General features: G+C 37.4%; 1 pseudogene; it reads right to left on the reverse strand.

Annotated features, from left to right (window-relative positions):
• Positions 1-1004: 1004 nt before the first annotated feature.
• Positions 1005-18623, reverse strand: LOC144251455 (uncharacterized protein CXorf38 pseudogene; annotated as a pseudogene).
• Between the last annotated feature and the right edge of the window lie 5541 nt (positions 18624-24164).

The following is a 24164-nucleotide window of genomic DNA, read 5'->3' on the forward strand; positions in this document are numbered from 1 at the left end:
TACGATTCAAGAACAAACAGGGTGAAGTCAGGAGTTGGAGAATTTGAGGGGTAAAAGAAATAGAAGAAGTACGAATGAATTTGTGAATCTGTTGAAAGGAAATGCTGTCTTAATTTTATAAGAATGTTGAAATTTCATTCTTACATTTCATAACGATGGACTAGGCTTAATTAACAGTATGTCATTTATACCTATAAATACTCAAAGGCCAACAGATGAATATTCAGCTAGATTAATACCCACCCACTGGGCAATGAGGGTCAGGCCCTGCACCCACCATTAGATATATAACTGCACAAAAATAGCCATGGCAGCCACAGAGTTTACTTCCCATAAGTACATCATAAACAAGCTGCCAACTAAGCCTTCCTCTTGATGACCTTGAGATGAAATGGTCCTGGTCCGTCCCCCTACAATTGGTCAGTCAAGTCATTCACTCTTATCCAGTCGTGCACTGACCACCATGGCTGTCCCCTGGCCTATAATCTCAGTCTATTCAAACCTATTAGTAACAGTTCAGTTCTGTATTAAGTTGGCTAGAAAATAGCCTTTCAGGCAGTTTTTCCTCTTGCCTTCTTCCAAAATAGGAGAGTTTCTATCTCAACATTTGTGTTCCAGCCCACCTCTGGCCATCTGCATGAATGACACTGTCAGGCAGCAAGCAGGGGGATATGACACATCTAGCAGGGGACTGAGCACTCTGTAGGAGCCCTTGACACAAGCCTGGCATTTACCATGATAAGCAGCTAGAGGTCAGGACCAGAAAAGAATCTAATCTTTGAAATAGAAAGAAACAAAACAAAACAAAAAAAAACCTGGATGCTAGCAGCAATGGCAGAAGAGTATCTAATATTTTTAGATTGGTATCTATTATATAACCCCAAATTTGTGGAAAAATATATATATATATTTATATATATATTTCTTTTTCACAGAAAGGATGCCTGAGCTGGAAGCCATGCTGACTTTCACAGGACCTGCCTGATTTTTGTTGAAGGTCAACCTCAGTCCTTTCTCTCAGGTGTCTGTCTCCCAGGTTCCTTTGAATCTCTTTTTTGATCCGGTGCATGGAGGCTGTCAAGCTTCTGCATGTCTTCTCTAAGACCATTTCTAAGATCTTCATTGTTTCTTAGAACTTCCTTCACCACTTCCAGTCAATTTGAGATCTCTTCAGGCAACACCTCTTGTTCTTCTGCTTGAAGATACATCTCTTCAAGTTCTTCCTTCAGTAATTCTATTTTGACTTCATTTACTTGGCTTGCACTCAGGTAACTTCCGGTTTCACATTTATACCCATCTTGCTGATCCTAGGGATGTGAATAGCCCAGTCAGATGTCAATATACTGTCATGCCACAATCTTTGTGATATTCTTGAATTCATTCAGAAAATTTTGGATCTTTATCTTGGAGTCATGTAGATGATACTTTCATCTCTGAAAAGTGCATGATCTCATTGCGACACTTAATCACCTCTGTGACTTTCTTTCAATGAACCAAAAAGTGATCACAGGAGTTGATGAAATTTAAAAGAGCAGCTGCATCTTATTCCTTAAGTCCTCATTTGTCTGTTAGTTGTTGGGGCATGTAGGCCTTGGCTACCTCCCAAGCATCCATGGGCCAGAGGCCCAGCCAGCAGTTTCCCCAGTGCATGTATCCATTTCTGTTGTGGTGTCTCAAAATCTCCTGTTTCCACTCCGCAAACACCTGACACTGTGGCTGAAACTGATGGGCACCACCTGCAACAGGTGGTGCTGGGGCCCAGGCCAGGGGCCAGGGTGAGCAGGCTTCAATGAAAGGACAGCATCTCACAGTGGATTGAGCCTTGCAGGCAGCTGTGCAGCAGCAGCAGGGAGTATCCTGCTTTCACCCAGTTCTTGTACTCTGAGAAATTCCCTTATTATAAATTTCAAAATAACTAAAAGTGAGTTTAAAATGTTTCCCCACAAAAATATAATAGATCAGCAAAGGACTAAATAGACATATTAAGGAGCTTGACTTTTTAAGAATTCCACATTGTGTGTGGTGTGTGTGCATGTGTGTATAAAATCATATGGCACCCCATTAGTATACACAGTTATTTCTTCTCAATTCAAAATGATGTTAATAAAAATTAGATCTAAGACACAGGTTGAGTTAATATTTATTGATTTATTGAAAGGAACAAGGGTTGTGTTCATATTATGGTTTGAATCTGGAATGTCTCCCAAAGGACTCATGTGCTGAAAGCATGGTCCCCAAAGCATCAAGGTGCAGAGGTGGGGCTTTTAGGCAATGACTGGATCATAAGTGCTCTGAACTCATCAGGGGATTAATCCAGTGATAGCCGAATGGACGTCTGGGAGGTGAGACCTATTTGGAGCAAGTAGGTCACTTAGAAGTTGACCTGGAGTTTTATCTTCTCCTCAGCCACATTCTCTCCCTCTCTTTCTCTGCTTCCTGGTTGCCCTGAACTTAACAGCTTTTCTTCACTAAGCCTTCCACCATGACATTCTGTTTCACCTCAAGTTCAGGAAATGGAGCCAGCTAACCAAGGACTCAAACCTCTGAAACTGTGAGCCAAAATTAATCTTTCCTTCTCTAAGTGATTTGTGCTGGATACTTTAGTAACAGCAATGAAAAACTGAATAACACAGATAATATCTAAATTCCTTTTCTTTTGCTGCTGCTGCTTCTTCATTTATCCTTTTTCTCCTTCCTCCTATGTATAAACATACAATGACTTCATTCAATTTGGAAAGACTATCTTTCCTGTGTTGAATCACCTTTGCTTTTTTACAAAAGAACAGTTAACCACATTTATGTGCTTTTATTTCTGGACTCTCTATTCTGTTCCACAGGTCAGTTTTCAAGTTCAACAACATTTTTCTTCTTCTCCGGTATTGTTGACTATTATGGGTCTTCTGCCTTTCTATGTAAATTTTAGAATAAGTTCACCAACTTCCACAAAATAAGTTGTTGGTGCCTTCACTGGAATTGTGTTGAATGTGTAGATCAAGTTGGAGAGAAGTGACCTCTTGACAACATTGATTTTTCTTATCTATGAGCATGGTATGGCGCTTCATTCATTTAATTCTTCATTTATTCTTTTCATCAGAGGTTTAAAACTTTCCTCATTTACCCACCACATTTTTTAAAAATATTTTTTTAGTTGTAGATTGACACAATACTTTTATTTTATTTATTTGTTTTTATTTGGTGTTGAGGATAGAACCCAATGCTTCACAAATGCCAGGCTAGCACTCTACCACTGAGCCACAACCCCAGACCTCCTTGACCACACTTACCACATTATGTTCCAAGTATTTTTTTCTTGATACTAGTGCAAATTATATTGGGTTTTTAATTTCATATTGCAATTGTTTATTGAGGATATATATAGGAAAGTAGTTGAATTTGTATAGTAACTTCATATCATGTAACATTATGTAGTAACTTATTAATTGTAGAAGTTTTTCTGGTTGAATCTTTGAGATTTCCAACGTAGAAAGTCAAGTCATCTGTGAATAAAGAGCATTTAATTTCTTTTTTCCAAATCTGTGTACCTTTCATTTTATTTTATTGTCTTTCTGCATTAGCTAAGAATACAGGAACAGCAAGAGGAGGCATACATGCTGTCCTTTTGATCTTAGGAGCAAACATCCAGTTTTTCACAGTATGTATAAGATTGGCTGTTGGGTTTTTTGCTTTGTTTTTGATAGATTTTTAGTCAAGTTGATGAATTTCCATTACATTCCTAGTTTCATGAAAGTCTTAGTTATGAATGAACATTGGAGTCTGCCAAATGCATTTTCTGGATCTGTTTATATGATCAAATGATTTTTCTTCTTTAGTCTGATTGATGAATTAATCACTTTAACTATATTTTGAATGTTGAGCCAGCCTTGCACACCTGGAGTAAATATCTCTTGGTCTTGCTGTAGAATTGCTATTCTATATTGCTAGATTCTGTTTGCTAATACTTTGTTGAGGATTTTTTTTAAAAAATCTATGTTCATGAAAGATATTGGTCAGCACATATTTTTTCTATTTATGCCTTCATCTTGTTTTGGCATATAGCCCCATGGAATGATTTGGGAAATGTTCCCTATTCTTCCATTTTTCTGGGAGAGATGGTAAATAATTGTTATCATATCTTCCTTAAATTTTTGGTAGAATTCACAGTGAAATTTTTGTGCCTGGTGTGCTTTCTTCCTTGGAAGGCTGTTTATTATTCACCTGTTTCCATTCCAGATATAGAACCATACAAGATTTTTTCTGCTTTTGTGAATGCTATAGACTGAGTTTGTATCCCTTTAAAATGTATTAGTTGAAACCTTGTCTCCTATGTGATGGTATTAGGAGGAGGGGACTTTGCAAAGTTAAGGAATGGGATTAGTGCTTTGATAAAAGAGGCCACAAGGGTCCTCACCCCTTCTGCTATGTGAGAACACATCCTTCTATATTCCAGGAAGTGGATCCTCATTAGACAATGAACTGCTGATGGCTTGAATTGATTTTGAACCCACTCAGCCTCCAGTAAGATGAAAAATAAATTTCTGTGTCAATTCAAAAGAATATCAATCCACCTGGTTTGTGGTATTCTGTTATAGCATCATGAATATATGAAGATCCTGAGTTGGTAGTTTGTGTCATGTAATCAGAATTTTCAAATTTATAAATATATATAATTTGCATGATATTCTTTTGTGAACCTTTTAAGGTCCTTGACATCAGTGGCCATGAACTTCTTTTTATTTCTGATATTAGTAGTTTTAAAATCTTTTATGTCTGTTTCCTCTTCTCCTTCCTCTTCTTCCTGCCTCCTCCTTCTTCTCTCTTTGCTGTTTCCCCTTCTCTCCCAATTATCCTGGCATGGGTTTCTATCAATTTTGTTGATCTTTTCAAAAAAAATTAGCTTTGAATTTTGTGAACTTTTTGATATTGATTTCCTTTTTAAATATTTCACTGATTTTTGTTCTAACTTTTGTCTCTCTTTTTCTCTGCTTTATTTAAGCTCTTTCTCTATTTTCCTAAGATGAATGCTTAAATTATCAATGATTTATCTTTCTTCTCTTTAATATAGGCATCCAGTGCTAAAATCTTCCTTTTAAGTACTGTTTTCTCTACATTCCTCAAATTTTGGCCAAGTGTCTTAATTTTCAAAATAATTCTGAATTTCTCTTGAATTCAGAATTGAATTCTTGAACTATTTGGCTCATGTACTGTCTAGAAGTATGTTGTTCAATCTTCAATATTTGGGGAATTTTGTTGTATTATTCTACTATATTTTCTACTTTGCTCCATTGTTGTCTAGGGCATGTTTTATATGATCATTATTCTTTTAATTTGTTCAGTTACATTTTATATCCTAGCATGTGATCTATCTTGGTTAGAGTTCTACATGATCTTGAGAAGGATGTGAGTCCCGCTGTTGTTGGATGGAGTAGTCTATAGATGTCAATTATTTCCAGTTAATAATTGTGTTTTAGTCAGCTTTTGCATTGCTGTGACTAAAAGGGCAGAACAAGAAGGACTTAAAGGAGGAAAGTTTATTTGAGGTTTTAGAGGTTCCGTTCATGGCTGGTTGATTTCATTTCTCTGGGCCTAAGGTGAGGCAGAACATCATGGCAGAAGGATATGGTGGAGGGAAGCAGCAGAGCACATGGCAACCAGGAAGCAGAGAAAGAGCTCCACTCACCAAGGACAAAATACAAATCCCAAAGTCATACCCCTAGTGATCTGCTTTCTCCAGCCACAAGCTCCCTGACTACAGTTACCATCCAATCAGTCTTTATCAGTGAATGAATCCACTGATTAGGTTATACTTCTTATAATCTAATTATTTGACCTCTGAAAATTTTTGCATTGTTTCACACATGAGCTTTTGGAGGACACCTTATAGCTAAACCATAACATTCTACCACCAGCTCCCCAATTAGTCAATTTCCAGAAGTCTCCTTAGTTTTAACATTTCCAGGATTGCCCAAAAGTCCAAGTTCAAAATCTCATCTGAGACTCAAGACAAGCTCTTAGCTGTGAGAGTGGCACAGATTAAACATTTCCATTCCACAGAGAGAAATAAGCATAGAAAGAAGAAATGGGACCAAAGAAAGCAAGACTGAAATCCAGGTGGGCAAATGAGTCCTGTAGCTCCATGTCCAGCATCTGGAGCACATGGCATCCTAATGTTCCATCCAAAGAGCTTGTGTAGCTCTATTCCTGTGGAATTGCTGATTGCAGTTTCCTTGATTCCCGCAGCTTTCTTTTGCAGACATTTCAAATTACTGGCATCTCTTAGTCTTGGAGTCTCAATTGCAGCTCTGGCTTCCTTCTCACATCTTCATGCATCACCCTCTCAGGCTGCCTGTGAGGATTTCAACCCTGCTACACTTTGCCTGGCCTATCAGACCTTCCTTTGACATCTCAGTGGAAGCTTCATGAGCCCCTAACTCCAGTATCCTGCAAACCTGCAGAATCAACACCATGTGGTTGACACCAAGGTGAGCCGTAATCTCAAGCACTAGTCAAAGCTCCTGGGACCATGGCTACAGCAGCTTCTGAGTGCCTGGGTAGCTTAGCTTAGTGAGATGACTTTTAAGCCCCCCATCCCTGCCCCGTTTAAGCAGCATGCTCCCATGGCTTCTTCTTGGAGGAATTTTACTTTTATACCCTTGAGCCTGAGATGCCAGTCCTGATATGTCCTCAAGCCATCTTTCTTATTGTTTCTAGCTTCCCTTTAGTGGCTGTGTCTTTAAAAACCATATCTCCCTTATCCCTAGTTTTATTCTCACTTTTATGGCTACACTGCAAGTTTTTTAAATCTTTCTTCTCTGTTTTCTGCTCCTGATTATCATAGTAAACTTGGCTAAAACCCACCAGCAATATATAAGCCTCTGCCTGAATGCTATGCTGCCTTAAAATTTTCTCCACCAGATTAATTAGCCTCTCACCTCTAAACTCAGCCTCACAGAAAGTCTCAAGACTTAGGTAAAATGAAGACAAATCCTCTGTCAGAATGTAATACAATATAAACCCTCAAATCATGCCTTCAGTGACCTTCTTCCTCCAGTTACCACCCAGTGAATCTTTATCAGTGGATTAATCTCCAATTAATTTAAAGTTCTCACAATCTAATCAATTCACCTCTGAAAATTCTTGCATTGTCTCGTACATGAGCTTCAGGATGACACATCATTTGTAAACCATAATGATATGGAACTATTTGGTTCAATGCTAGTTCTGTGGATTATTTGTTGAAGGACATTGAGCTCTCCAAGTAAAAAAATTAACTCACCTATTTCTGCTTGCAATTTTTTCAATATTTCCTTACATAGTTTGATGCCTTGCTTTTAGATGCATAATTATAGATTAGTGTTAGTATGGGGCATACACACACACACACACACACACACACCTATTCAAAATCCACTCTCAAATAATACTATATAGCTTCAGGGTTAGTACTGTTACATTGTAACAGAGTATTCCCAGTTTCTTTCTCATATAACATAACATTGCTGTCATTCATTTTTGCCTACCCTTGTATTATTATTGCCCAATACAATCCAGTTATTATTTTTCTATTTGATTAGATAGAATAAAAAGTGAGGATTTTATTTTACCTTCATTCTTTAATGTTCCTCCCTTCTTTATGTAGATCCAGCTTTCTTACTTATTAATTTTTCTTTTTTCAGAAAATCTCCTTTAAAATTTTTTGTAAGGTAGAGCTATTAACAAATTTCCTCCATTTATATTTCAGTGAGTCTTTATTCTTAACTTTTTTTTTCTTCTTCTTCTTTTTTTTTTTTTAGCTTCACAGAGAGCACTTATTATAAGGCCCCACAGTGACTTCCTGTTCTGCAGCTTCCTTGGCCCTTTTTGCCCAGATGCCAAAGTGGAGGCCATTGGCCGGATCCATGAGGAGACTGGCAAATGCCTAGCTCTGACTTTCTCTTTCTGTACATGTTCTGGATAGGCATTACTGGGCCTGTCAGCTGGGTGGCCAGTTGGAGTTCTTCAGCAGAATTGTCTCCCTTCTGGGAGTGGAGGGCTTTCTGGGGAAGAGGATGAGCTTGGAGCAGTACTCCTTCAGCAGTTGCACGTTGGCCTGTAGCGACAGTGTGCATTTGTTCCGCCTCTGGGGTCCACAAAGATGCTGATGGTCTGGGCCACTTTCTTGTGGATGCCTGCCACCTTCAAATCTTCCAGGCTGAAGCCCCTGCAAGCTCGGACTTTGGTGTGATACCACACCTCACTATGGGCCCAATGGGTCTAGACTCAGGGCACCATGTGGTTGGTGCACTTTTGTTTGCCCAGCCTTGCTCCTGCCAATCTTCCCCACTGGCTGATTGAACTCTGGGGCCAGGCCGCTGGCCTGTCAGGGTGGAAGTGGGGCTTTAGAATCAGCTGGATGCCATGGCTGCCTGAGGCCTTGATTCATAAATATTGATCGGTATTTATAACACTTTAGATATTTCACTTCTCCTTTTTGATTGCATAGTTTCTGACAAATTTGATAAAAGTCTCAAACTGGTTCATATTTAAAGTTTTGTTCCCCTTCTCTGGCTTTGAACATTTTTTTCTATGATTTTCTGCAGTTTGGATATGATTTGCCTATGTGTAGATTGTTGTTTGTAGTATTTTTCAGATCTTCATGAATTTGTGGTTTGGTGTCTGTCATTAATGTTAGAAAACTCTTCCATCGATATTGCTTTAAAATTTCTGTTCCTTTTTATCATTTTTTAATTTCTAGAATACCCATTATGCATATTACACCTTTTGCCCTTGTCACAAAGATCTTGGAAATTCTTCAGGTTTTTTTTCCAATTTTTTTTCCTCTTTGCATTTTAGATTGAAATGTTTTTGTTCTCCTATTTTCAAGGTTTTTGAGCCTTTCCTTGACTGGGTCCAATTTACTGATGAACTAATCAAAGACAGTCATTGTTTTCCTGTAGTATTTTGATTTTTAGCAATTTTTTCAGTCTTTATTAGATTATCCACTTTCTGCTTGCATTACCCCTTTATTGTTGCATCTTGCCCACTATTTTCTAGTAGACTTTTGTCATAGTAACCATAGTTATTTTAAATTCCTTGTCTCATAATTCCTACAACTCTACCTTATTTGATTCTGATTTTCATGCTCGCTTTGGGTCTCTCCAAATTGTGTTTTTTCTTGTATTTAAGCATTCTTGTCAGTTTTCTTTGAGAGTCAGACATAATATATAAGGCTCTGAAATGAGGTATAGGGGTTGCCCTTTGTCCATGATTTCACTTTATACAGTTTTATTTACCTGTGGCCAAGTATGGTCTGAAAATTCTAAATGGAAAATTCTAAGTAATTCTTAAAATTTGAATTGGGCACTGTTCTGAGAAGTGTGATGAAATCTCATGCCATTCTTCTCTGCCCTTCCTAGGATGTAAATTATCCCTGTGTCAAGCATATCTACACCATATATTCTTCATACTCAACACCATGATGCTCCTTCTGATGTATTGTCAGGTCATTAGTAGCCTAATGCTGCCTCACTATGCCAACATCATTCACTCATAGCATCTTATCACATATACCTGGCATCACCTCACATCGTAGAAGAAGAAGAAGAAGAAGAAGAAGAAGAAGAAGAAGAAGAAGAAGAAGAGGAGGAGGAGGAGGAGGAGGAGGAGGAGGAGGAGGAGGAGGAGGAGGAGGAGGAGGAGGAGGAGGAGGACTTTAAGATATTTTCAGATAAACTACCTTAACTTTTAAGTATAGTTTTATATTTAAGTATAGTTTTTGCAGTATAGTTTTAATTATTCTATTTTATTATTACTATTAAGCTTTTACTGTGCTTAATTTATAAACTAAATTTATCATAGGTAAATATGTAGAGCAAAAACATAGCATACATATGTAGGATTTAGTGCTTCTTGTGGTTTCTGCCATCCACTGTAGATCTTGAGAGTATCTCTGTGGGTAAGGGAGGATGACTAGATAAGCTATTGTTGTGAGATGTTATGTTTATCTAGCTAGCAGTTAGGTTGTGCTTGCTGTTTGCATTAAATGTGTATGTGAGAGGATAGAATTTCCTCTAGTGTCTTTGTATCTCCTCTGTTGTTTTTTGTGTCACTAGAAATCACCTCATAGATGAAATCCAAATCTTGCAGTTCTTCCATGTGTAATCCACCATTATTATACAGCAACCTTATTCATGTTATTTGGAAAGAGAAGGTGCATCTGGAATCCTTTGAGTCTCAGAATTTTAGTAGCCCTGGGCCTCTGAGCTGTGCCATTCAGTTGTGCTTCTTAGCTTTACTGTCCCTCTTAGGTGAGGCAGGATGGATATGGAGTGCTAGAGTTGGGTAATTTCCCTTTTCCCAAATTGAATAAGGCTTTGGTGAAGTAATTTACCTTCCAGGATAATCCTTTTCTGTGTAGAATGCTTTTGGCTTATTTCAAAATGTTACTTTTCCCTTCCCTTTGTCAAAAACATGAGTTTCACTTTTAAGAACTCTGCAGGCCTTCAAGAGGTAAAGGCCATAAAAATCTTAGGGTCCTCCTCAGACTGAACCCCCAGGAGTTTATAATTCTCAAATTAATCAACACTCAGCTTAATAAATACTTTTAAGGGAAGAATGTAAGGGAAATCTGTTTACATAGGACATGTTTAAAGTGGAGTATGTTTCAAATGAAAAACAAGAATAAGAAATGTAAAATTTCGTAAAAAATGAAATTTTCACATGAGATCACCTCCAGCAGCAGAGCTGACTGTGTCCTATCAACAGGAGTCACTCTTTGTTCTAGGGATTTATCATCCCAAAGGTAAATCTTGAAAACAATGGAAGCAATGACCAGGAAAGAGTTTGCTCCTCTGGAAAGCAGCTAACCTCTCAAGGCAATGGCTTATGCACCTGGCAAATGGCTCACTCATCAACAACTTCTTTCAAGACTGGTTTTAAGGGTTTTGCTTTACTGTGCTTTAAACCAAAACTACTTCAAAACATTTATTATAGCACAAAATAATCAGTTTCAATGTGAAATTTCCATACATACATTCAACATGCTTGATTGATTGTATCTACTCCCCTCCTACTTAACCTGCCCCTTGTCTCTTTCCCTTTCCCTGGTAGTCTCCCTACTGCTTTCATATTGTCTTCTTTTCTTCCTATATACTACATGAAGAGAGAAAACATCCAATATTTGTCTAAGTCTGGCCTATTTTACTTAACATGATCATTTCCAGTTCCATCCATTTTCCTACAAATGACATAATTTTATTCTTAATCATGACTGAGTAAAACTCCATTGTGTGTGTGTGTGTGTGTGTGTGTGTGTGTGTGTGGTCTAGAGGCACTAGACCACTATTTTGTATTTATTTATTTATTTTTTTAAAGAGAGAGAGAGAGAGAATTTTTTTAATATTTGTTTTTTAGTTTTTGGCGGACACAACATCTTTGTTTGTATGTGGTGCTGAGGATGGAACCAGGGCCGCATGCATGCCAGGCAAGCTCGCTAACCGCTTCAGCCACATCCCCAGCCCCCACTATTTTGTGTATATGTGTGTGTGTGTGTGTATATAGATAGATAGATAGATAGATATATCTATATATATATAACATTTCCTTTATCTAGTCATCTGTTTATGGATTCCTAGGCTGATTCCATCACTTTACTGTTTTGAATTGTGCTGAAATAAATATGGTTATGCATGTATATATATCAAGTATGCTAACTTTAATTCTTTGGATAAATTCTGAGTAGTGATATACCTGGATAATATGGTAACTCTGTCTTTGGTTTTCTGAGAACCCTCCATAATGATTTTCATAAAGGTTGTACTAATTTATATTCCCACTAGCAGTGTATAAGAACTCTTTTTCTGTACATCCTCATCAACACTTATTGTTATTTGTGTTCTAGGTGATTGCCAATCCTAATTAGAACTAGATGGAATCTCGGTGTAGTTTTGATTTGCCTGTTCCTGGTAGCTAAAGATGATATTTTTTTCTTTCTGTAATTGTTGGCCATTTGTACTTCTTTCAAGAAGTGTCTGTTCTGTTGATTTGCCCATTTCCTGAATGGTTTATTTGGTTGGTTGTGTGGGGGGCAGGGATTGAGACTGAGTTCTTTATATAATTTACATGTTAATACTATGTTGGAAGAGTAGCTGGCAAAGATTGTCTCCCATTCTATAGACTCTCTCTTCATTCCATTGTTTCCTTTGTTGCACATAAGCTTTTAAATTTTGTGTCATTCCATTTATCAATTTCTTGGTATTACTTTCTGAGTTTTAGGAGTCCTATTGAAGAAGTCATTGCCTGTACCTAAATGTTGGAGTGCTATTCATATGTTTTCTTCCAGCAGTTTGCAAAGTTTCTGGTCTAAGGTTTAGGTCTTTTTCCATTTTGAGTTGACTTTTATATAGGGTGAGAGATAGGAATTAGCTTTATTCTTTAATATATGACTTCCTAGTTTACCTTTTTACTAAAGGGTCTGTCTTAAGTGTATGTTTTTGGCACATTTTTCAAGAATCAGATAACTGTAGTTGTGTTTTATATTATATTCACATTGGTTTATGTGTCTGTTTTTATGCTATACCATCGCTCTGTAGTATAATTTGAAATTGGGTTTCCTGATGCCTCCAGTTTTAGCTATTCTAGTTTTTTCTTTCTTTCTTTTTTTTTTTTTTTGTACCAGGAACTGAATTCAGGGGCACTAGACCAGTATTTTGTATTTTATTTAGAGACAGGGTCTCACTGAGTTCTTTAGTGCCTCACTTTTCCTGAGGCTGTCTTTGAACTCGTGATCCTCCTACCTCAACCTCCAGAGCCACTGGGATTACAAACATGCACCACTGTGCCTGGCTCCTATCTAGCTTCTTTGAGTTGTGACATGAAGAATTAGTATGCAGGGTTATTTACCACATATTGTTAGGCAGTACCCGTTCATGTGTTTTGATTTCTAGCATTGATTTTTATCCACAGTATTGGTAGAAATAATAATCTGTAATCATCCCCACACTGTCAATCATCAGGAGCCAAGCTATAGAGTTCTGGAAGCTGAATGCACTGTCAGTCATGACACATTAAAGCCTTTCTTTTTGATTCTTTATAATCTGAAAATTAAATGAACACACAAATTACCTTTTCTGTACCTGTTACTTGCAGATCATGGTCTGAAAACTTGAGTTGCTGTGTGAACTTTGTCTTTTTTTTTTTTCTTTTTTTTTGCCAGCTGCCACACATCAAATGACTAGGATTACTTTGCTCCCCAGACCTGTCTCCTGTAATCCAGCCACTCAAGTGGAGTCAGCCCATGCCTTCAGGCATGTGTTGATTACTCTATGAATAAAATCCTATGTTCTAGCTGAGTGCTTACTTCCAGCTACCAATTGGAACATTACAAAGCTGGATTTGTGAATTCAGCTTTTCTTTTTCCTAGTCAGAGAATGTCCTTATTCTCCCAGAACTACAGTTATCCACATTAAAGTTAACCAATAACTTCCTTAATTAACTTGAAGGCACTTCTGGTAGCAAATATTGGGCTGAAGATTGGAAGATTTTTTGGATATAGCCCCTTAAATTTGCCTTTGGAAATTTGCTTTTTCAAACATATACATATATATTTTTTTGAAAATAAAATTGCATGTGTACTGAATGTGTAGATTTTTTCTTGATATTATTTCCTAAATAGTACAATATAACAACTATTTACATAGCATTTATATTGTACTAAGTATTATAAGCAATCTAGAAATTATTTAAAGCATACTGGATAATATGTTAGGTTATATGCAAATACTTTACCATTTTCCATAAGAGACTTTAGTAGACTTGGTTTTCAGTATATCTCATATAAGTGTACTCATTCAATATTTTATTTTTTCAATCCCCAGTACCACAAAAAAATATATTTTATTTTTCTTTTTGTGTCTGACTATTTCACTTACTATTTCCAGATTCATACATGTGGTGATGTCAGAATTCTCTTCCTTTCTAAGGCTGAATAATATTACATTATATGGACCTACTTCCTACTTTGTAAATGGCATCTTCTTAAAGTGCCCTCATATGGCAAAACCAAACGGGAGTTCATTGTAATCTCTTTAATAAGGGCACTAATCTCATTCATGAGGGTAGCACCAATATGTCAATCTCACCTTGGGAAGGCCCCACCTTGTAACACAATCACATTCTAGGTCAAGACCTAGAATGCGCATTGGGGGAAAACACAAATATGCAGCCTATGATAATATTCATCTATTAACTTCAAAGGAGAAAAAAAAACATATCAACTCTTTTCTTCCAGTTTTTTGAAGAAAAAAACTGTACTTAGTAATTACAGCCCATCACATATTTATATATTTGGTTAGTGTGAATAATGCAGTATCTCCAGGTAGATGGAATCTAAACTCAATTCTCTCAGCCAAGTTTTTTTAAATATCCCTTTTGCCAGATGTGGAGGCACGTGCCTGTAATCCCAGCAGCTCAGGAGGTTGAGGCAGGAGGATCCTGAGTTCCAAGCCAGCCTCAGCAACTGCAGGGCACTGAGCACTCAGTGAGACCGTCTCTAAATAAAATTCAAAATAGGGCTGTGAATGTGGCTCAGTGGTCGAGTGCCCCTTGAAAGGCTAAGGCTCGTCATCGGAGATTAAAATGTGTGTGTGGACACACACAGATAGCAGTGACAAAGATGAAGCGCTTTATTGCAAACTGCTGCTAGTTTATATAGGAAGTGAAAGTCAGTTATCTTAGACCAGGAAGCTTCTGGGGCCAATCATAGTAAAGGTCAGGTCATCACCTAAGGTGCACGCACGTCCGCCCTGCATAAGATTCATGGAGATCACCAACTGTTCACGAGTTCGGAAGATGGGAGGACCAATTAGTGAATTTTCAATACAACTTGTTATCCGCCCACTGGCAATTTGCCCACCGCCATATTGCATTAGGGGCTTCTTATCTAAAAGGCCCGAGTAGTTCTCAGGGAAACTCCCAACACCCCTGAATTCAATCCCTGGTAGCCCCCTCACCAAATTTTATATATATATATATTTAAGTATATATACTTAAATTATATATATATTTAAGTATATATACTTAAATTATATATATATATAAAATATAATATAAAATTACCTGTCTCAGTGTAAATATATACTGCCTTCACACTATATTTTCTGAACTCATTTGAGAAGGTCAACAAGAATTTAAATATATACATTTTGCAGAAAAATTTCTTAGCTTTTTGTCAACTGGCATTCTGTTTTCATACTAATTGCTCCATTTAGTAAATGAGATCTTCAATCCAAACTTATTGATGTTATTCTTTTTTAAACTTTCTATATTGAAAGATGTGCAGTTTACATTCTTCATTTACAAAATTATGTTTAGAAACTTTGCCTCCTCATGACTCATTATTCTTTATACATCAAGATTAGATTTTTAATTTCATTTTTAATTAAAAAAAATACTTTCAAGTATAAACTCAGTTCTGTTCCCTTCTCTCTACTACCAAAGGAGTGAAAAAAAAATCAGACTCACCTTTTATGTCTTTCATACACTAGAATCTTTCCCCTGGAATCCCCTATGGTTGTGTCAGTGAGTGACAGTCTTCGTGCTGTGATTGAAGGAGGTTCTGTCTCCCTCCTTCCCTGGTGGACCTGCCTGAGCACTCCGGAAATGCCAGTGGCTCTCACAAGTGGACACCATCAAGGACCACACTGAGGACATGGCAGTGTTTGAGTGGAGTGGATTGTTGGCCTGCTGACTCTGAGATCCATTTTAATCCTAAGCATCTCTAATTCTATTCCTGAAGAACACCAGGAACATGTCTGAGAGTCTGTCTCCACATAGTCAGACAAAATGTTCCTGTAAGCACTTTTCAAAATATCCATGCAGTATTGTTTGTATACTTGAAGTTCTGAGAGGTTAAGCCTACTTGTCTGAGACACCAGTGTTAGCTACAGAAGGTACACCTTGGCTGGGCAGGCTGGAATGAAAACAAAGTTTCAAAGATCTAGAATGTGCATCGGGGAAAAACATAAACATGCAGTCTATGATAATATTCTTCTTGAGTTGAGATGTATGTAATCAGATGCATCATCTGTGGGTTGTTAAAGCCCTAGCTTCCAAGAACTAATTATAGAAAACACAGCTTATCAGAGAGAACCCAAATAGATGCTGAGCTATGTAGTTTATATCACAAAGGTGATATTTATTCTCTCTGAAGTCTGTTGGTTCTCCAGGATTTGTTGCTTGAGGGCTTATGGGGAAAATTACTTTTAATAGAAATAATACTATATTTTATTCACAGTATTTTCATATTCAGAAGATTTTAATAGCAAACTGGCTCCCAGTGTGAAAGTTAAATTAAATACATTCTCAGATTTAAATAAGACATGTAGAAATAAGAATTTATAGGAAGAACATAGCTAATGAAGAAGGGAAATAAGTGGAGTTGTGTTTAATCTGTGGAGAATCTTGAGACAGGGCTTCACAGCAGCTGGCCAACCCGATCCTTCTTCCTCTCAGGGGCAGGTCCTCAAACTTCCCAGTGCCCTGGGCTTGTCCAGTTGTGTGAAGAGGACTGAAGGCATTGGTCAAGAAATGTCACATGTTCAGTTTCATTTAGGCAGTCTGTATCTACAGTTCTCCTTATTAGTGACAGTTGGTTCTGTGAATCAGCTGTTTCTCTTATTGGAGGCTCATGCCAATTTCAAGTTCTTTCCCCTATTTGGTGTATACTGGGCTGCATGAATGCAAATACACACACACCTACAATGCTTTGTTTATAGTTTTTTTTAATGTTGGACCTTTAACATAAATCATTAATTTATGTTTGCTTTAAGATTAGAAATAAAAGATTCAGATCCCAGAACATACAGCAGGCACCAGAAAAGCATCTGATGAATGAATGAAGATCATTCTATCTCCTGTAGCATTTTTCTAATTACCAAATGCACCCTCCTAGCAAGCTTCTTGTCAGTGTTTTCCTCATCACTGCTGATTGCTAGGTGGTGAGCTTTCCTGATTCCCTGAAGCCCTAAGAAGGAGTAAAGATAGATGAAAAGTTAGTCAGAAGTTACATGTTTCAGCTAAAATACTAGTACTTCTAGTGTTAACTCTGGTCTTAGCAAACTATGAAAATTATCTATTCCTGTTTTATCACTATTGTTATTATTTTAATTACAAAATTTCCTCAGGTTAAGTATGGTGTCCCTTCCTGTACTTCTCTGGATTACCACCAGGGGCTCTAGAGGCACCCGAGGAGGGCCGGCCCAGAGCAGACTGGAACGCGGGATATGCCGGTGTCAGGGTCAAGGAGCGCTGGGTGGCTGGGTGAGTGAGTTCGGCTGTAGGTTGTACTTCCATATATATATATATATATATATGACAGCAGAATGCATTTTGGTTCACTGTATGCAATTGCAGTTTTACAATAGTTTTTCCTCTTGTCATATCTAACATGTATAAGTCATGCTTTTGACTTTTGTGAGCACAAACTTAAGCTGCTGGTTTGCCAATTCTTTGAGAAAGTTAAAGTTCTAGTAAAACCTAAAATTAGCATAAGAATACTGAGAGATAAGGTGAGTGAACTTCATGAAGTAGTGAGAAGAGCATGCCACTGTGGTCACTTAATACCATCTTATTATAAATGCACTTCATAAGAACTATTTGAGAAAAAGAAACAACAGAACCAGCTCTCTCCTTTATAGCCTAGATGAATGCAGTTGGTGCTCTGCACAAAGGGACAGACCAGAAAACAAAGAATTCAGGTACTGCACTAGATCTATCTCCTGTAGCATTTTTCTAATTACCAAATGCACCCTCCTAGCAAGCTTTTTAGGTGTAGATGGACACAACACAATACGTGGTGCTGAACCCGGGTCCCGCCTGTGCTAGGCGAGTGCTCTACCTCTGGCCACAATCCCAGCCCTGCACTGTATCTTTCTGGCATATTCAGAGAAGTATCCACCGCTCCCCAGGAAATGGCTTTTGCTTAAAGGAAAAATAGTCTGCCATTCAGATTCATTTATTTTTATGGTATTTACTAGTGCATTATAATTATACATAACAGTGGTATTAACTGTGACATATTCATGCATATACAATAACATAATTTGATCAACCTCATTCCCCAGTACCTGCCCTTTCCCTCCCGTTCTTCCTCCCCCTGGCTCCCTTCCTCTTCCCTACTGCTCTCCTTTCTATTTTTTTTAAATCAGTGCATTATAATTATATGTAAAAATTGGTCTTGTATTTTCATATATGGACGTAGCATGATTTCGTTTAAAAGTTTATATGGTTGAGTTTTGTGATTAAAAGTTCTGCTTACAAATTTTGTAGGTTCAGTTCAGCCACATAAATTTCTCAGTTCTGGGTTAAGCTATGAGATGCTAGCTAAGCTTATTCAGCAGACTTTAAGATATTTTAATCTGACAGTTATTAACAAAAATTTTAAAAGTTTCATTCAGATCAAAATCTCTGTCACAGGGCTTTCCTTGAGGCTTTTCTTCAGAAAGTCCCCTCTGTCTCTCTTCTTTTCCCATGTGGACAGGAAGACAAACTAGTAAGCCTTTCAAGAAAGTGCTGGTAGGCATGTTAGGAAACTGACCTTGCTGCTGGTTATCCAGATTTACATTTGGGGGACAGGAGTCCAGCTCAAACATCATCAGGAAAGTTAATCTGAAGGAATAGTATTACAAACTTATCCTTTCCACTCACATTTATTCATGCCCCATAGATTGATAATTTAGTATTCACTCATTTAAGGCAGTAATCTGTGTGCAGTCACTGCAAATGCTAACTGGTGGTTCAGATACAATATTAACTTAGCATTAAGTGACCACCACCAGGAATAAATTAAAATAGGGCATTTACATAAAACCTAATTCTCAGGTACTGAAAGAAAGCACTTGTCATTTTGCTAAGAAATTAAAAATTTGCTTGTAGAAAAGAATTTAAACTGCAGTTTATAAAGTAAGTCACTGGAGGTCACTATTACTTGGAGAAAATACGGCTTCAGAAACCTTTGCTGCCTTTTTCCTTAGTTTTAATTGCATGATGTTGATGTTGTAAAGCAGTTTTACTCTTTGTTTTTCATTGCTATTGCATTCCCTGGAACACAAGGGAGTGCCCGCTCTGACCCTGAGCATTCTTGCTAAGGAATCACAGTGCAGGTGCTCTGTGGGGAGGGGCAGTACACCTGCCTGCAGTGAATGTGTTTCTAAGCTCAGCTCCCTGTGGCTCTCTGGCTGACTCTGTAAATATCAGTGCTAGCTTTCATGTATTGCCCTCTTTTTACTTAGGTATATTTAAATACTCAAACTAAATGTTAAAAAATAAATTTACATGCCATGACCATTTTAGATAATAAGGTCAATCCCCACAGAGAAGAGATGGCTATTGATGGTTCTTCAAATGTCAAGATTATATTTAAATGGCTTGTGGCTTTAAAGGTCCACAGAGACTAGAAAAAGTACATTTGATAATTTCTCAGCGCTCCCTTTCTGATAGTCTGACTTGTGGAGGTAGAAATAATGGTGAATAAATGTTATTAATCTCATTAGATAAGCTAATTAGATAAGTTAATATTTGTTTCCTGTTTGGGAAGAAATTGTATATGTGTATATGTACAACTAAGGCACTTTAAACTTGTACTTGAAATTGGTTATTAGTCATGTAGAAAGGTATTCTAGTTTCTGTCCCATTCTGTAAGATATATTATTTATTTATTTATTTATTTATTTATTTTACAGTGCTGGGGATTGAACCCTAGGTCACTTTACCACTGATCCACATCCCCAGGCCTTTTTAATTTTTGAGACAGAGTCTTCCTAAGTTGTTTAGTGTCTGGCTGATTTGTAGAGGCTGGCTTCGAACTTGCAATCCTCCTGCCTCAGCCTCCTGAGTGTGAGAAATTTCAAAGAAGAGTTTTCAGACAGGTTAGGATTCCAGGTTTCAGTAAGAAGCCATGGACCTCAGTGTTGTTCAACCCTTTTGATAGCTAACCTTCGTTTTCCTAAGAAGTGCTTTAAGAACTCAAATAATCCTTTCCTGTAAGCTTTATGACTAAACTGAAATGTTCTTAAGCATCAACATGAAAGTAATGAGAATTGCATGTAAATTTTAAAAATGTATAAATGATCTTCCCCATAGAGCCAATACTGGTCTTAAGACAAGCTCTCGTAGAACAGGACTTGCTTAAAGCATGTGTCCTCTTAGGGATTATGCATATTTTAACAAGATGGTTTAAAATATAGGCAATAAGTCAAAATAATTATTCTGCTATTCTGCACAGGGTGAAAATTGTTTCTCACAGCCAGTAGCATGTGCTTGTGTGGTGTTTTGTTTTTTAGTTTAAGTTGAATGATCTACAACCTACAAAATATAACATAGAATCTGATATTTTTTTAAATGTGAACAATTATCTGGGGTGCCTTCTCAAATTCTCTGTTCATAGTCAAAATGAAAGTGTTTTATGTGCAGCTGTTCTCTCAAAGGAACTCCAGAGGATATCTGAACACAGGATTCTGAGTTAGAGTTCCGTTTTCTTTATAAGCAGTTATCATTTCCTTTACTTCCTAATGGGAGGCACAGGTGGAGGAAGGAGGTAGCTCTCTATTTCATCATTTTCCCTGTGAATCTACCATTTCTTTAATAATTTCAGGGAATTTTAGAGGAAGAAGAGGGTGAATTGTTCATCTGGTGCTCATAGATTGATTGTCACTCTAAAGAACAGTGTTCACCTTGGCTAATAGCAACTAAGCTTGCTGATGTTGTAACTGAGTCAGGCTCTTCTTGTCTCAGTAGCATGCTTGATGTTTGCCTGGAGAGTTCCATGTTCCAAGTTAAATCAACTTGGTGTAGGAAGGCTACTTGTGAGAGCTGGTGCCCACATAACAAGTAAATGGGAAGCTGTTCTTGACACAAGCAAACATGTTGGGGAAATGACCTCAGATCAGGGATCAGTGTTTTGGTTGGCATTTGAGTTTGGAGTTTGGAAGAAGAATATTTGACAAACTATAAAGCTTACGAACAGTGATTTGATGTAAGTATTGTATATACCTGGCAGGTGTACACAGGCATTGTGTAATGATAAGTGGTCTTAAATTGTTGCTTTCTACTGTGTTTCCTTTCTTGTTAATGAAAAAAAAATTAGTTTTCAATAATAAAACAGCCAGTTTGCCATAGGAGGTAAAAATATTTTCCTTAGATTCCTGAAAATGAGTATTTTCAATGTACTAAAATAACTGAAGCATAAAACAGTAGTCATTTTTAAGTACTTTGAATTAGAAACTAAGTAATTATTATATTATTAGACCAGTTGTTTAAAAACCACATTCACATTTCCTCCAAAGCTATAAGCCACAACTTTTTTATTTTATTATTATTTTTTTAAATACACGACTGCAGTGGAATGCATTACAATTCTTTTTTTTTTTTTTTGAGAGAGAGAGAGAGAGAGAATTTTTTAATATTTATTTTTTACTCTTCGGCAGATACAACATCTTTATTTGTACGTGGTGCTGAGGATCGAACCCAAGGCCGCGCGCATGCCAGGCGAGCATGATACCGCTTAAGCCACATCCCCAGCCCTACAATTCTTATTACACATATAGAGCACAATTTTTCGTATCTCTGTATATAAAGTATGTTCACTCCAATTTATGCCTTTATACATGTACTTTGTTTTTTTGCATTACAATTTTTAATACACATATATACCAATTTTTCATATCTCTGTTTGTATATAAAGTATGTTGACACCCAATTCAAGTCTTCATACATGTACTTTGGATAATGATGTCCATCACATTCCACCATCCTTGCTAATCCCCTGCCCCCTCCCTTTCCCTCCCACCCCTCTTCCCTATCTAGAATTAATCTAATCCTCCCATGCTCTCCCTCCCTACCCCACCATGAGTCAACCTCCTTATATCAGAGAAAACATTCAGCATTTGTTTTTGGGGGATTGGCTAACTTCACTTAGCATTATCTTCTCCAACGCCATCCATTTACCTGCAAATGACATGATTTTGTTCTTTCTTAATGCTGAGTAAAGTTCCATTGTGTATATATGCCACATTTTTTAATCCATTCATCCACTGAAGGATATTAGGTTGGCTCCACAGTTTAGCTATTGTGAATTGGGCTGCTGTAAACATTGGTGTGAAAGCCACAACTTTTAAAGAAGTATAATATATATCTTATCTGAGCTATGACTTTTAAAAATTTTTTATTTGGTCATACTTCAGAATTAAGTACACAGAAGGACTGTTAGTTATATTTAACTCTTGAAGAGAAACCTGGAAAAAGTTTGGTATTTGACTAACAAATATAATATTTTTTTATTTCTTTTGGGAGAATACTATGAATGTCAGATATTTAAATTTATGAAACTTTTTTTTTTAGGATGTGGCTTTCAGAAACTGTTTGGTTTGTGGTTCCATCACCTGACTTATTGGTTATCTTCTCTGAAGAAGGAATTTGTAATATCTTGATTCCTGGGGCTGGTGGACCTTGTTTGGGATCTTCTGTCATGATTTCATAGCCCTGTGTGGTCCCTGGAATTCTGGCTGAGGTTTAAGGTCCCCACATGCTCCTTTGTAACTCTCATTTCTTGGGGTGTTCAAGACCTAAGAGAGAATTTCTCTAACATGTAAGCAAGTAGTAGATCCACTGGTTGGAGTCGTGCAGGGCGACCTGCTTCCTGATGTTGTTAAATTGGGTGCTGCCTGCAGGACTCAAGACTTTTAAGGAACTCATTTGTTTTGTTAGCATCAATAAATCCTTGAGTGGCCTAAGAGCTTGGTAAAGTTAAACTGAATACAGCATTTCTAGGAGTGGTGAACTAATGGGCAAAGTAGTAAAAGCATCACTGATGTCAACAGGAGAATTCAAGATAAGGAAGAATTCAAGATAAAAGGGGAGATTTGTAGCTTCTAGTTTATTGGTTGGTCTAGGCAGAAAACAAAACAAAACAAAAACTGAGAACTTCTGGGACCACTTATTTTCACAGTTGGTACAATGATATGCAAACCAAGTTTAGCTGTGGCTCTTCCAGGAACTCACAAGCCCAGTGTGCCACCCCACAGTCAGTAAATGGGTTCTGAGTTCAGGTCCAGTTGCCAGTGGGATCCTTTTTGGGGATTCTGCTGTGCATCTGTGCACTTGTGCACCTCTGTGTCTGTCTGTGTGTCCTGAAGAGGTGATGGGTAGAGAGCTCTGTGGAGTAAATTGCTGTAGTCCACAGGGACAAGAAAGGCAAAGGTGATTGGAGCAGAATCCACTTATATGGAATGTAGTTGTTTCTTACTTGCTACCATGCAAAAGGGACATTCTCTATTCTGGGTTTCTGAGTCCATGAGCAATAAAGATCCACCATCTGCCCCCAACCAGTTGAAATGTGGCCTTCACTTGCCTGAGGTGCCTTCTCTGTATCCTGGCACATTAGTGTACAAGTGTCCAACACAGTGCTCCTCCTGATTCTGGTGAACACAGCACTACCCCAGGGAATGCCTGGTGGGCTACAGGTTATAGAACAAGAGATAAAGCAATTATGAGAATGCAATTAGCAAAAACAAATCAATAATTAGATTCAGTTCAAAGAAAATCTTTTAAATCAAATATCTTGTGGAAGAAAATATTTTGATAGCTATTGGCTCTTGTTGTCTCAGAGTTGGCTGGCTTAAGAAAAATAGTATGTATCTGTAGACCTTCCTTCAGATGTTTGGAGAGTATCAGAGTTGAGCATTTGTTGTATGGCTTTATATTTGCTAAACTCTCTATGTTCTAAAACTTGAGTATAAGAAAATTGCTGCACTTAATGTAGTACTAAATTAAAATAAAAACAAATAGTGGTGTAATGTCATAAATCTAGGGAGGTACTCTGTGTCTGGGATTTTATGCATCTTTGCAGTGTTGTTTTGGTTCATGGATATTCTGATAAGAACAGTTTGTGAACTTTGACAGTTCAGAACATGTTTTTATGCTGTAAGATGTACAGTGATGACTAAGAAGCCCAAAATTTGGGGATAGAAGGTGACACATTGACTAGAGTTTAAGGTTTATTTAAGAAAGTTTAAGAGAACAAACCACAAATTACTATTTCCTTTCTTAAAATATAAGGGAAAAGATGGGAAATAAAATGTCAGCTATAGAAGACAATACAGTCAACAGATTTCAGAGTCAAACACCATTTGGATAAA

Source organism: Urocitellus parryii (assembly GCF_045843805.1).
Source record: "Urocitellus parryii isolate mUroPar1 chromosome 13 unlocalized genomic scaffold, mUroPar1.hap1 SUPER_13_unloc_8, whole genome shotgun sequence".
Classification (NCBI taxonomy): domain Eukaryota; kingdom Metazoa; phylum Chordata; class Mammalia; order Rodentia; family Sciuridae; genus Urocitellus; species Urocitellus parryii.